Source organism: Salvia miltiorrhiza, chromosome 3, assembly GCF_028751815.1.
Source record: "Salvia miltiorrhiza cultivar Shanhuang (shh) chromosome 3, IMPLAD_Smil_shh, whole genome shotgun sequence".
NCBI classification, from domain to species: domain Eukaryota; kingdom Viridiplantae; phylum Streptophyta; class Magnoliopsida; order Lamiales; family Lamiaceae; genus Salvia; species Salvia miltiorrhiza.
In genome coordinates this window covers 36,757,528-36,772,274 of record NC_080389.1, presented here as the reverse complement: position 1 = coordinate 36,772,274, position 14,747 = coordinate 36,757,528, and the positions used below count along the sequence as shown (strand labels likewise).

General features: G+C 37.8%; 1 long non-coding RNA gene across 1 annotated transcript; it reads left to right on the top strand.

Annotated features, from left to right (window-relative positions):
* The first annotated feature begins 470 nt into the window (after positions 1-470).
* On the top strand, positions 471-1,620 carry LOC131016566 (uncharacterized). Its single transcript, XR_009099080.1, has 2 exons — positions 471-771; positions 1,351-1,620. It is a non-coding gene; the product is annotated as an uncharacterized LOC131016566 (long non-coding RNA).
* The last annotated feature ends 13,127 nt before the right edge of the window (positions 1,621-14,747 follow it).

Here is a 14,747-nt window from a genome sequence, read left to right as displayed (position 1 = left end):
ATTTAAGTTGATGGGCTTCTCTTATTAAAGAATTTGGGCTCGGCCCTTTTACCAAAATCTGATAGACTTTTATTTAATGGACTTGGGCCTATTTTAAATTAATTGCTTGGGCCTTTATTAAATAAATTGAATGGATCTAATTTATCTAATTAATTTGGGCTTATATCCATTTAAATTATTTGAGCTCTTAATTATTAATTTAAATTGAGCTTGATTAATTTAATTATATATTAACCTTTAAATTAATTATTTAAATGGAGTCCTTTTATTTCAATTATTTATAAGCGGTCTTTAAAATAAAATATTTTTGAGTTAAACTCTTAATTGTTGAATTCTTTTCAAATGACTTATTAATATGGATTATTTGAAAAAGATTAAATTGTTTTGTGTATGAGAAAGCATGATCTATGATGATATAATTTGTCTAGATGTTATTATATGATTTGTTTTTAAATGACGGAATATTTGACTTGATGGCGTGAGTAGAACGAGTTAGGATTGATGCGCATGTTGATGTTCGAATAAATAGTTTCGAACCTAAATGCTAGTTATATGATAAATGTTTTGTGTTTAAGGTTTTGAACGAGATAAGATTAATATGGATGCTAGAACCCTAAAATCATTAAAGGAGATAGTTTAGTTTAGAGACCTATCTTCCTTTCTTACACGACTTTCTTCTCGAACTTATCGACTCTTCGTCAATAAAGGTCCAGACGGGAAGTGAAAGCTAAAGAAGGAGGTAACTCTACGCCCCTAGTGGGAACGAATAAGGTGGGCTTTCTTAAAACACGTATATAGAGATCCCCTGTATACAGGCCTCTTATACGAAATGAAATGAATGACATGATATAACTGTTAAGTTCGATTTTATGAAAATGATCAAATGATGAACGGTTCTTTATGAAATGAAATGAAGTGAATGAAATGTTTATGAATGATTGTCTGCCAAAAATGTTTATGTTTTATATATGTATCCTATCTGTGTTGGTTCGCCAACTATAAAGGAAATCGAATTCGGACCCTACGCTAGACGAAGGTTTGCTAGTAAGGGTTAACGTGTACACTCATGGAGACTGTGTGTCGCTTGCGACCGGTCTTGGCGTCCGTGGAAGGAGGCCTCCTTCCCGGCGTGTAAAAGGAACAGATATGGATCATATAGACTGAAAATGGGATGCGCATCCAACTTTATGAAACGAAAGAAAATGTTTAGTAAGCACGGGTCCTTCAAGTAAAACCCTGTGTGTTACTGTTGGCAGTACAATAAAATGTTATGATAAAATGTTATGTTTTCGGCATATGTTCACTGAGTATTTTTACTCAGCCCTGCATGTTGTTTTCCCTAATGTGCAGGTTGAGCGGGTGATGGAATGGAGTGGAGTTGAGCGGATGTACCTTTTGACATAAAATAATAATGTAACCTTGAGTATACATCTTCATATGTATAACTCACACGTATTTCCGCTGCAAGATACTCTGATTATGCTAATGTTTTATATTAAGTATGATACTCTTTTGTTGGGTAATCCACTTCGACGAGCCTTCCCAAACGAACATCTTGTTTTTGTCCAAGTGATCAGTTATGATCCTAGTGTTATATAATAAATGTCTCTTTTCGTAAAATGTTTGATTGTTAAGTAAATGCCCCTTTCTTTCCCCGCTTCTTAATCCCCTTCCCGAGTCATAACCCCGGTTAAGCCATCCTTAGGGATTGCGGGCTGTGACAGAGTGGTATCAGAGCAGTTCGTTTGCTCTGGACCCTAGAAGTTCCTTTCAAAGTAAAGCCTAGATCGAGTCATTAGACTTATATGGGTTCAAACGACACCGCTCAACACTCCATTGCATCACGCTCAATCAAAGAAAAAGGTAACTGAAGTTACAATGTTTAATTATGTTATGGTTTTAAACAGTTGCAAGGATGCGATTGTGAAACGCATGTTATGAATGATATGTTGATGCTTTACCTTTTTATGGCACAATTTGTGCATATTATGTTGATACGATTGTATGAATGAAAGGACATGGACACGTTTTCCAAGGAACATAGATTGCTATGGGTTACATGATCATAATTGGAAAAGAACATAGATTGATGGATTAATAGGATATTCCTATAATCTAGATGGTTGATATGTTGAATGAGAAAAATGATTGAACACCTCGAGTGTTTTGGTTTCCTTCGGGAGACTGTAGTTTCGTTGAAACTCAAAGATATACTGAAAAGATACGTGCCACGTTGAAAGTAAGTCAACGAAAGGTGGCATGAGACAACTTCAAGATGGACGTTACACCACGAGGGTTTTAAGCATAGTCTCTACGTTCGAAAGTTCACACATGACAGGAACATCGAATTAACTTTGTTTCATGATGAGTTATAGAAAGAATATGGTTGGACTGTTACATTACTATGTTGTAATATATCTACTTATGGAAGAATGTTGAACGTTCAGAATATAAGTCTAAGAGATAGGACCCTATGCTTCAGCTATTAGCTTACTGTTACGAGCTGAAGTTTTGTTATATATAGTATCTTGAGGGTTTAGAAGACCCAGAATTACCAAGTTCGGGATGATGTTTCCCGTGTAACTGGGAAGTGATTATGTTGGACCTGGCCAGTCCACATGATCCAAATCTCAGTAGATGTCTTTTGGGTTTATAAACCCTGTATTTCAACTTCAGTTTAAAAATCAGATGGGTTCCCACTCGAGGTCATTTTGTTCGACCTGGTAGTTACTCCTTTCTACCCTCTGGTTATTTATTTGAGTCTCTTGAACAAATTTTCTGCAACACTTTATATCATTCGAGATTTGAGCCTTTGCAACTTTTGAGTTGTTCTAGTAGATTCTTTTGATGTATACGACTAAGAAGCGTTAGTATATTGACTTAGTAAGTCACCCAAACTATAGCATGGTTAATTGACTTTCAGTTGTGTCTAAATTAGTTGAGATTAGTATTTCTCCTCTGATTATTATCGACCACTCCTTTTGTTAACAATTTATAGTACAAACCGTAAGGTTTGAGAATAAGGACTTGAGTTATTTTGTCTATGCTGATTTCACGATGGAATCATGGAAAAAGTGTTACACATGTGATATGAGAAAAGGAATGTATTGATGATCGTTTTTTTTAAAAAATAGAATGTCTGGTAGATGAGAAGCTAGAAACGAGATGAGGACAAAAATAAACCATTACGAAAGATGGATGAACTTTTTCTCGAGTAAAGCTTGTTATAGCTATGAAACCAAGAATCCAGTTGAGGGTAAACTCTAGATTAAGACGATGAAGAAAACCTTTGATTTTCTTTGTACCGCACAAGAAAGACTTCATGTGTTGCGTTCCAGTTGACTAGATCTACAGATTTTGGTGGGAGGCCAAAAGAAAAGCAATGACTCAAGAATGTGGTTAGCAAACTTGTCTTAGAAAGACTTTAAGACGGACACATATTACATATATATTTTTTTTAATATCTGCGATAGGAGGAGAGAAACGAAAATGTTCAATCTAAAGCAAAACAGGATATCTATGACCGAGTATGACCACATTTGTTGTGGCATGTCCATTATGCCCCACAATAGGTGGACACCAATGAAAAAAAAAAAAAAAAAAAACTCCCGAAGAAGTTTCGCCTTGGCCTAAAGTATGAGATAAGAATGGCATTCGCCAACCACAGTGAGTTTACGTACTTTGAATTGCTCAACAAAACTCTAGACGCCAAGGTAGTTATGCTCGAGGATCAACCGACACAAATTCAAACTGAACAAAGCGATCAAGACATGAAAAACTTTTCACCCATAGAAGGAACGACGATAGTGACACGTAGTTATATGAACCTGTAATTGAATGTAGGATCACTTAAGGTGGTAGCGAATAACTTGATGTTATACCAATATGGAACGTAGATGTAACCCTAAGAATGGACTGGTTAGCTGAGAACTATATGCTATGATTTATGCAATGAATGGGAAATCTCCTTCAAACCTCCAGGAATAGACGCTTTAAGTTTTCACGAGATTAGTATAAGGAGCGGATACCAGTTATTTCATACATACAAGCCATAAAGGTGATAAATAAGAAACATTACCAAGCTTTCCTTGTATACCTAAACGGAGGAGCTAGAACCGAAAGGACAGTTGAGGACATAGAAGTTATACGTGAGTTCCATTATGATTATCCGGAAAACTTACCAAGACTGCCACCCAACAGACAAGTAGAATTTACCATCGACCTAGTACCAAGATCGACACGTGTATCAAAAGCATCGAACAAGATGACTCCAAAGGAGTTGGAGAGCCTAAAGATCCAATTGCAGAAAACGACTAGACCTAAGTTTGATCATGTCTAGTGCATTCCCATCAGGAGCGCATATTTTGTATGTTATGAAAAAGTATGGTACTTTAAAAAGGCGCACAGACAATAGAGCGTGGAACAAACTAATACTCAGGAATGAATATCCTTTACCGAGGGTAGATGAATTGTTCGACCAACTCAAGGATGCAAGTGTGTTTTCCAAGATCGAATTGAGGATCGAGTATCATCAGCTAAAAGTCATACAAGAAGGTATACTCAAGACAAATTTTAGAACGGGATATGACCACTACAAGTTTGTAGTTGTGCCATTCAGGCTAACAAAATGACCAGATATATTCATAGACATCATTGATAGAGTATTCTACCTTCACCTGGATAAGTTCGTCTTAGTGACTCCAAGAATGAAGATGAACATAAGGAACATTTAGGGACCATGTACACAAGTACTATTGGGTGAACGAATTTATGCAAAATCAGTAGGTGTGAGTTTTGCTCAAGGAAGTGGCATTTTCTGGAACATATTGAATGATTTGAGTTTATATTTATTAAATATTTCACGTATAATTTACTTAGATTAATTTGAACACCAAGGTTCAAATTTGATGAAGGCCGTGAGTCATAAGGCCAGAGACGAGCGATGCTCAATTTTAATTGAGTTATTTTGAGCATGCCAATGTGTTTAGAATAATTAAAAATATTTGTATTTAAATTTTTGGAATTTATTTCCATTAAATACAAATTTTCTAACTATTCGATGATTTATTAAGTTGAGATATGTGGAGTATGTGAAGTCATGTAAGTGAACTAGCAATGCATATGAGTTAATGCTATGTTAGTAAGACTATATGAATTATTTGAGTATTTATGAGATGAGCATGATTAGTAAGTTATTGAGTTTTTTTTTTTTTTGAATTGCATGAGAAATGCATATAAAATGGCTAAGTATGAGAAATTAGCATGGATTAGATTTATTAGTTTAAATGAGATAAATAAATTAGAGAAGCATGTTAATTAATTATAGTTGGAATTTAGTATTTAATTACAAAGTCCGAGATTTAATCGAGAACTATGAGCATGATAAATTGTTAAGATATAATTTATTATTTGAGTCTGATATCGATTATGTGTCTAAATGGAGTGAGTGTGAGAGTTATGATTAACGCACATAAATGTTGGTATCTGACACTCGAACAATTGGTGTCGAGTATAAATGATAGTTTAATGATAAAGAGTTTTGATGATTTTGAATTGTAGTGCTAGAGATTCTAAAACCTGATAAGGAATTTGTAGTAGCTGATGAGACAAAGAGGATGGGTTGAACCCGAAAAAAGATTATGATTTTGGTATTAACCATCACATGGACAAGACCAATGTAGTAGATGATACAGTGAGCTGGAAGGCCTCGTCTAAGATATGATAAGATGATGATAGAAGTGATTAAACCACCCAGCTTGAGGAAAATTGTGGTAGGAGCACGAAGGAAGGATGAGAAGTTACGAGTAAGAATAAGGATAAGAAATTTCAAGAATTACAACGACGAATCAGATAATGCTATCTTCTTTGAAAGGAAGATATGCATCTCCATGACAATGAACTTAAGAATAAGATAAAGCCATGGCACCCATATACTGTCACCAGGAAGTACTAAGATATATTAAGATCTAGAAAAATTCTAGTTAGGAGAAATGAAACGAGATGTAACCTCATTTGTTGAAATATGTCTTGCGTGCTAGCAAGTGAAGGTTTTACAACATATCATATCGTTACTTTGAGTCTTCGAGCTCATAAAGTCAAGCTTAATGTCGTGTTTGGGACAAACCGAGCCCTTAACGAACCAATGGATTTCTTTGTCGAGATGGATTTTTCGAACCCTTCAGACTTAAGCAAAGGTTGTCACGAAAGGGGGCAGTGAATGCCCACATGACTCGAGATTCCGTCGAAGAATGAATAAAAGTTTATAACGGCGTTTTGGGCTACCTGCCTACATGCTCGAAATGGTAGGTCTCCTTACAAACTGTTTAAGTTGCCTTAAGAATGCTTTAGAGATATTAGTCGTTATAGTTCCGCTTAAATGACATAGAAATTTCTAATAAGGTATGTTAAGGACGATTGAGCTAAACCGGGGTGAAAGCTGAGAACATGTTTTTCCCACTCATTGTGATACATATAATATCAGTTATCAATCGACTATCGATAGGTTGCCAAATGAGGCGTTATACGCGAGGAAATATAGATCACCACTTTGTTGAGATGAAATGACTAGATGATTGAAATCATCCGTCAAAATTTGATAGTGAATAAAATAGGGGCCATGATTAACAGAGTCATATGTTGACAAATGATGAATTGACCTATGATGTGAAAGTGGAGAAATAATTTCCATAAAAGTTTCTCCATCAAGAGAAATCATTGGACTCAATGTGAAGAGTAAACCTAAACCCCGTTTTATAGGCTCATACGAGATTGTAGAAAGGATGAGCCCAAAAAAAAAACTTACTGTTTGGCGTTAGCGCTAAGCTTTGAGAATGTGCGTAATGTATCCCATGTGTCGCAATTAGAGAAAAATGTTTACGATTCAAAGCATATGATCCATAAGAACAATATTGTTATTAGTCAATATTTGAGTTACGAAGGAAGATCCAAATCTATCTTAGATCGGGAAGTTCAGGTACTAAGGACTAAGTCGATACCGATAGTAAGGGACCTATGAATATATCATGGTCAAGAATAGACTACGGTCTAACAGGAAAGTGAAGTACTCAGAGTTGTTTTCTGCGGTACAAATTTCGGGACGAAATTTCTTTTAAGGGGGATAGTATGTAATGACCCAACTTTTAATTGAGGATTTAAAATCTTCTAATGACATATTAAGGATTTATTATGACAATTAGGGTTCGGCATCCATTAATAAAATATGAACTTATATGAATTTGATGATTTATATACGTGATGATTTATTTTCATTTTTATTTTCAATGGATGATGCACTCAAAATATATTTTGAGTCCATTAATCTATTACCGAGGATTTAACATTGAAGTGTTAAATATAGATCTTTTAATTGATTGTTAAAGTGAGCCCATGAATTATTTAATTTATGTTAGAGGCAAGCCCAAATGAATTTTATGCTTCAATGAGAATTAGGCTTATATATCTTAAAGTGTTTATATGAGATTAAGCACATATGGTTCTCATTCATCCACATCCCTCTCATTCTTCTATTAAACCAATCACCAATACGTTCACAATTTTCTTCACCTACTACTTCACAATTTTCTTCACCTCTGAAGTCAATCTCCAAATAGAATTTTGCTTCTTTAAAACCTATTCCACTATCTCACCTCACCCATTCCCACCTCTGCAGCAAGTTTTATAAGGTAATAGAGTGAAGATTATTCATCTCATTCAATTCTTCTTCACAAAAATTCTAACTTATGCGATATATCAATTCTGCAGAGACAAGCAACATTCACCACCAATCCAAGGTTTTCCCCTATTTCATTTTACAGGGAACCAACGATCACCAATACGTTTACACATGTATTTTGAAACTGAAATTACATGAAGGATTAATATACATGAATGAATGTTTGTGTACAGTTTACAATTGATCATTTACAGTATTTGATTTATGCTCAAATCCTATTTGCTAAGTGTTCGACTGCATCTTGGCTTGAAACCCTGCTGTGTGTGTGTGTGAATCGAGGTCAGGGGACGGCAGCCGCGGTGGCTGCCGATGGTCAACGGAAGGCAGCGGAGCCTTGGCTCTGTTCTGCTAGAAAGTGGAAAGAGGAGAGGGTTTCAGCTTTTAATTAAAATGAAGAAGATGAGGAAAATAAAAAGGAAAAGAGAACATGGAGTTAGGGTTTACCGATTTCAGGTGAGGCGGAGGTGGCTCCGACTGAGAAGAAGGATCAGGCGGCGGCGCACCACGGTGGGACGTCTGCTGTCTTGTTTCCGGCGGCGGCGCGGCTTACGCCGAGTCCGTGCGCGTATGAGAGTGTAGAGAGAGAGATAGAGGTGAAGGGAGATCGAGGAAAGAGAGGGAGAGAGTCAGGGCGTGTAGAGAGAGAAATAGAAGAGATGGAGATGGAGATGGAGATGGCGGCCGTGTCGCCGGAGAGGAGAACCAGGCGGCGGCGCATCGTGGAAGGTGGCTGTCTGCCGCCTTGTTCCGGCTGTCTTGAGATAGAGAGATGAGCGATAGAGGCGAGAGGGATAGAGGAGAAGAGAGGGGGAGAGTTCAGGGAGAGATGAGAGGAGCCGACGCCGGCCTCCGTCCGGCGGGCACCGCCGTTGAACGGCGGCGGCGGCGGACAGATCGTCCGATAAAGAGAGAGGATGATAGGCGCAGCTTTGAATGTGTGTGTTTGAGTGTGTTTAGTGTGTGTTTTAATTAGGTTTAGAATTAAAAGTGGGCTTGGGCTTTTATTTAAGTTGATGGGCTTCTCTTATTAAAGAATTTGGGCTCGGCCCTTTTACCAAAATCTGATAGACTTTTATTTAATGGACTTGGGCCTATTTTAAATTAATTGCTTGGGCCTTTATTAAATAAATTGAATGGATCTAATTTATCTAATTAATTTGGGCTTATATCCATTTAAATTATTTGAGCTCTTAATTATTAATTTAAATTGAGCTTGATTAATTTAATTATATATTAACCTTTAAATTAATTATTTAAATGGAGTCCTTTTATTTCAATTATTTATAAGCGGTCTTTAAAATAAAATATTTTTGAGTTAAACTCTTAATTGTTGAATTCTTTTCAAATGACTTATTAATATGGATTATTTGAAAAAGATTAAATTGTTTTATGTATGAGAAAGCATGATCTATGATGATATAATTTGTCTAGATGTTATTATATGATTTGTTTTTAAATGACGGAATATTTGACTTGATGGCGTGAGTAGAACGAGTTAGGATTGATGCGCATGTTGATGTTCGAATAAATAGTTTCGAACCTAAATGCTAGTTATATGATAAATGTTTTGTGTTTAAGGTTTTGAACGAGATAAGATTAATATGGATGCTAGAACCCTAAAATCATTAAAGGAGATAGTTTAGTTTAGAGACCTATCTTCCTTTCTTACACGACTTTCTTCTCGAACTTATCGACTCTTCGTCAATAAAGGTCCAGACGGGAAGTGAAAGCTAAAGAAGGAGGTAACTCTACGCCCCTAGTGGGAACGAATAAGGTGGGCTTTCTTAAAACACGTATATAGAGATCCCCTGTATACAGGCCTCTTATACGAAATGAAATGAATGACATGATATAACTGTTAAGTTCGATTTTATGAAAATGATCAAATGATGAACGGTTCTTTATGAAATGAAATGAAGTGAATGAAATGTTTATGAATGATTGTCTGCCAAAAATGTTTATGTTTTATATATGTATCCTATCTGTGTTGGTTCGCCAACTATAAAGGAAATCGAATTCGGACCCTACGCTAGACGAAGGTTTGCTAGTAAGGGTTAACGTGTACACTCATGGAGACTGTGTGTCGCTTGCGACCGGTCTTGGCGTCCGTGGAAGGAGGCCTCCTTCCCGGCGTGTAAAAGGAACAGATATGGATCATATAGACTGAAAATGGGATGCGCATCCAACTTTATGAAACGAAAGAAAATGTTTAGTAAGCACGGGTCCTTCAAGTAAAACCCTGTGTGTTACTGTTGGCAGTACAATAAAATGTTATGATAAAATGTTATGTTTTCGGCATATGTTCACTGAGTATTTTTACTCAGTCCTGCATGTTGTTTTCCCTAATGTGCAGGTTGAGCGGGTGATGGAATGGAGTGGAGTTGAGCGGATGTACCTTTTGACATAAAATAATAATGTAACCTTGAGTATACATCTTCATATGTATAACTCACACGTATTTCCGCTGCAAGATACTCTGATTATGCTAATGTTTTATATTAAGTATGATACTCTTTTGTTGGGTAATCCACTTCGACGAGCCTTCCCAAACGAACATCTTGTTTTTGTCCAAGTGATCAGTTATGATCCTAGTGTTATATAATAAATGTCTCTTTTCGTAAAATGTTTGATTGTTAAGTAAATGCCCCTTTCTTTCCCCGCTTCTTAATCCCCTTCCCGAGTCATAACCCCGGTTAAGCCATCCTTAGGATTGCGGGCTGTGACAACTTTGCTTCAAACTGTAGAGGGATTTCTTGAAGGAATATTAAATTGAATTAACGTTCCACTTTGCCCGATGATCGTTTCTTGGTTATTATTAATTTATCATACAACGATTAAATCCTAACATGCTCCTATGAATTTAACAGCTGCACACAGGTGTTAGGAAAAACTTACTTGAGAATCGGATGCACAAACTGTTGATGATCGTGTCGAAAGAATCTGACTCCAGCTCTGATCTTCTCGACTGTATCCCGCTCAATTCCCAACGTTGGATGGACAACGAGCTATGGAAATTCCCAAGGCAGAAAGATCACTCACGTTTCTGCGCCTCACTCTGCTCTCAAAAACCCTAATTTTTATCAGTGTATTTTCCTGAGAGCTGACAGCTGTATTTAATAGAGAATTAAATACGTATGGGGCGCTCCTTTCTTGTGAGGGACGATTTCTGGCTCTTCTAGGGCTAGGAGACATTAGGCCAGCCCAGGGACCAGATACAAGGAATAAAGATGGGCCTCAAATAAATTAATTTATCTATGGTCAGCCCATACCATAATTAATTTATAAATATCAGTTCATTCCACTAGAGAACCGATACTGACTTACCCCTTTATTGCCGGTGATGAGTCGGGGCTTGTATTTAGACTTATTAAATCTCCGTATTTAAAATATCCGACATCCATTAATTAATTAGAGCTCTGACAGCTTAAATTAATTAATCTCTTAATAATTCCTTAAGCAGTACCACTCAAACTTTATTATTACGCCTGAACTTAATCAACCTGCAGGGTTTAGCGTAATAAACCTTATTGAGCTCCTTAAGGGGATGTCATTATCCTATACCGGATACGGGTACTAATACAGATAATCAAATATCATATATTAACCGCTATCACCCAAGACACAGAGTACTCGAGTTAGTATATAACTTTCACCCATAGTAAGTCAAAGTGATATACGAATTAATATATATATCTGAATACTTATTAGTATTAAGATTTATCAATCACCGAGATCTTGATTCTTCACTTAAGTCAGATAGAAGAATACATCTCAAACTGTGGTCCTATCAATACGTAATGACGTACCAGTATAGACAAGTAGCCAAGACAAACTACTTCCATCTATACTGCAGCCTAAACCAATAACTTGTCCTAGAGTTATTTCGGCTGTGATCATATTATATCTCTTAAGGTTATTCCAATTATATGGTCTTCTGTGATCTACAACACACCATATAATCTACTTATACAGAGATAAAGAACATACATATGCAATCATGAACACAATCAGATAGGAGATAGGAATAGTGAAAACAGGAATCATTGTATACAAGCATAAAGTTCTTGCTTTCAGTATACAAATCCAACAATCTCCCACTTATACTAAAGCAAAACTTTTAGTATACAATGTGTCTAAATATTAGCTATTACAAAAACTTCACTTCATCTCTCCCACTTATACTGAAAGTTTTTCTCTAAGTGGGTGGCATCAACCGCAATCCCATCCCTCGAGCATGCTTCTCATAGGTCTTTTGCGGTAAGCTTTTCGTGAAAGGATCAGCTAGGTTCTCCAATGTATCAATCTTTTCTACTAGCACATCTCCTCTGTTTACGATTTCTCGTATGATGTGGTACTTTCTCTCTATGTGTTTTGACGCCTTGTGGCTCCTGGGTTCCTTAGAATTTGCCACTGCACCCGAGTTATCACAATAAATTATGATACTCTTAGGCAAATTAGGGACCACTCCTAGATCCAAGAGGTAGTTCCGGAACCATACAGCCTCTTTAGCAGCTTCCGAAGCAGCTACATACTCGGCTTCCATGGTGGAGTCTGCAATGCACTTCTGCTTTGCACTCCGCCACGATACGGCTCCACCTCCCAAGGTAAACACATAACCAGAGGTAGATCTCTTCTCATCCCGGTCAGCCTGGAAATCCGAATCGGTGTAACCCAAAGGAAATAGACTGACTGACTGGTAAACTAGCCTATAATCTCGAGTCCGTTTCAGGTACTTGAGAATATGCTTTACCGCATTCCAGTGTCCTGGTCCAGGGTTCGACTGATATCTTGCAACCATGCCAACGACATAGCAAATATCAAGTCTCGTGCATAACATCGCATACATGAGGCTACCTACGGCGGAAGCATATGGTATCTTCCTCATCTCCTCAACCTCACTAGGCGTCTTAGGACACATGTCCTTAGACAGAGGAATGCCATGTCTAAAAGGTAGCAAGCCTTTCTTGGCATTTTGCATGCTAAAACGAGCAATCACAGTATCAATGTAAGACGCTTGAGATAAGCTCAACATCCTTTTCTGGCGATCACGAACGACCTTGATCCCCAGGATGTACGCTGCATCTCCTAAGTCTTTCATTTGAAACTGTTCGGATAACCACTTCTTTATGTCCGATAATAGCTCAACATTGTTGCCAATGAGGAGGATATCATCTACATAAAGTGCAAGGAAAACCACGTCACCATTGGCATCTAAACGGTACATGCAACTTTCGTTCTCACAACGAGTAAATCCATAGGATTTAATGACCTCGTCAAAACGTTTGTTCCATGACCTCGAAGCTTGCTTAAGTCCATAAATGGACTTCTTAAGCTTCCACACAAGATGCTCTTCGCCCTTCTTCACAAACCCTTCAGGTTGCTGCATATAGATGTCCCTTCCTTCTTCAAGGAAACCGTTTAGGAAAGCGGTCTTGACATCCATTTGCCAAATCTCAAGGTTCATGTCGGCTGCTATGGCAAGGAGTATTCGGATAGACTTGAGCATGGCAACCGGCGAGAAGGTCTCATCATAATCTATACCCTGTTCCTGGGTATAACCTTTCGCCACCAGTCTAGCTTTGAAAGCTGCGACTTCGCCATCCGAATCTCTTTTTCTCTTGTATACCCACCTACTACCTATAGCTAAAAAGCCATCTGGTAGTTCGGTCTTCTCGTATACATCCATAGCACCCATGGATTCTATCTCAGAAACCATGGCCTCGTACCAAGAATCTGCATCTTGATCTTTCATCGCTTGTCTATAGTTATCAGGGTCGACATCCTTTTGTTCATCAACAGGGAGTAGATCCGAAGATTCTCCCAAGAACATAAATCGATCGGGTTGAACTATAACCCTCCCACTACGACGAAGTGGTGGTGGTACAGCTGTGACAATGGTTCGTGCAGTGTCTTGTGGTGCATTCACTTGCACACTTGGCTGGGGTGATGGAATCGCCTGCCCATTGCCTTCGATTTCTTGAAGGACAATCTCGGACCTAGACTTGTGGTTATCTATATAATCCTGTTCCAAGAATCGTGCGTTGGTGCTAACAACCACTTTCTGATCCTTAGGATTATAAAAATAACCACCTCTCGTTCCCTTAGGGTATCCTATAAACAGCATTAATTCGCATCTAGGTTCCAATTTCTTCGCTTCCTTGTCTAGCACGTATGCAGGACAACCCCATACCTTTATATGGTGCAGGCTGGGCTGACGCCCAGACCATAACTCGATAGGAGTTTTAGGAATCGATTTGGACGGTACCTGATTCAGCAAATAAACCGCTGTTTCCAAGGCATATCCCCAAAACGAGATAGGCAAAGATGCATAGCTCATCATAGATCGTACCATTTCCATAAGAGTTCTATTTCTTCTCTCCGCCACACCATTCTGTTGGGGAGTACCCGGTGCAGTCAATTGGGATGTAATCCCTGAATCTGACAAGTACTGCAAGAACTCATTCCCGAGGTATTTGCCACCGCGATCAGACCGCAATGACTTGATAGATTTACCCAATCTCTTCTCCACTTCCGCCTTGAATTCTTTGAATTTCTCAAAGCATTCAGACTTGCGTTGAAGTAGGTAAATATACCCATATCTTGAGTAATCGTCAATGAAAGTGACGAAATACTCATACCCTCCACGAGCCTTTGTGGACATTGGTCCACACAAGTCAGAGTGAATCAATTCTAACACATGCGAGGCCCTATTCCCCTTGGCCTTAAAAGGCCTTGCCGTCATCTTTCCTTCTATACAGGATTCGCAGGTTCTAAATGGAACAGCTTGAAAGTCTTTCAAGACTCCATTTGAAACGAGCCTTTGGATCCTATTTAGATTGATGTGGCCTAATCTTAGGTGCCACGCATGTGTATATTGTTCATGAGAATAATACTTCCTCTTATTTGGATTTGGAAGAATTTGTGATGTAGATGCAACATGGACAGAGTTATTCATTGGACATGTAATAGTATAGAGAGAGTTGTTCAAAATTCCAGAACAAATAATCTTGTTATC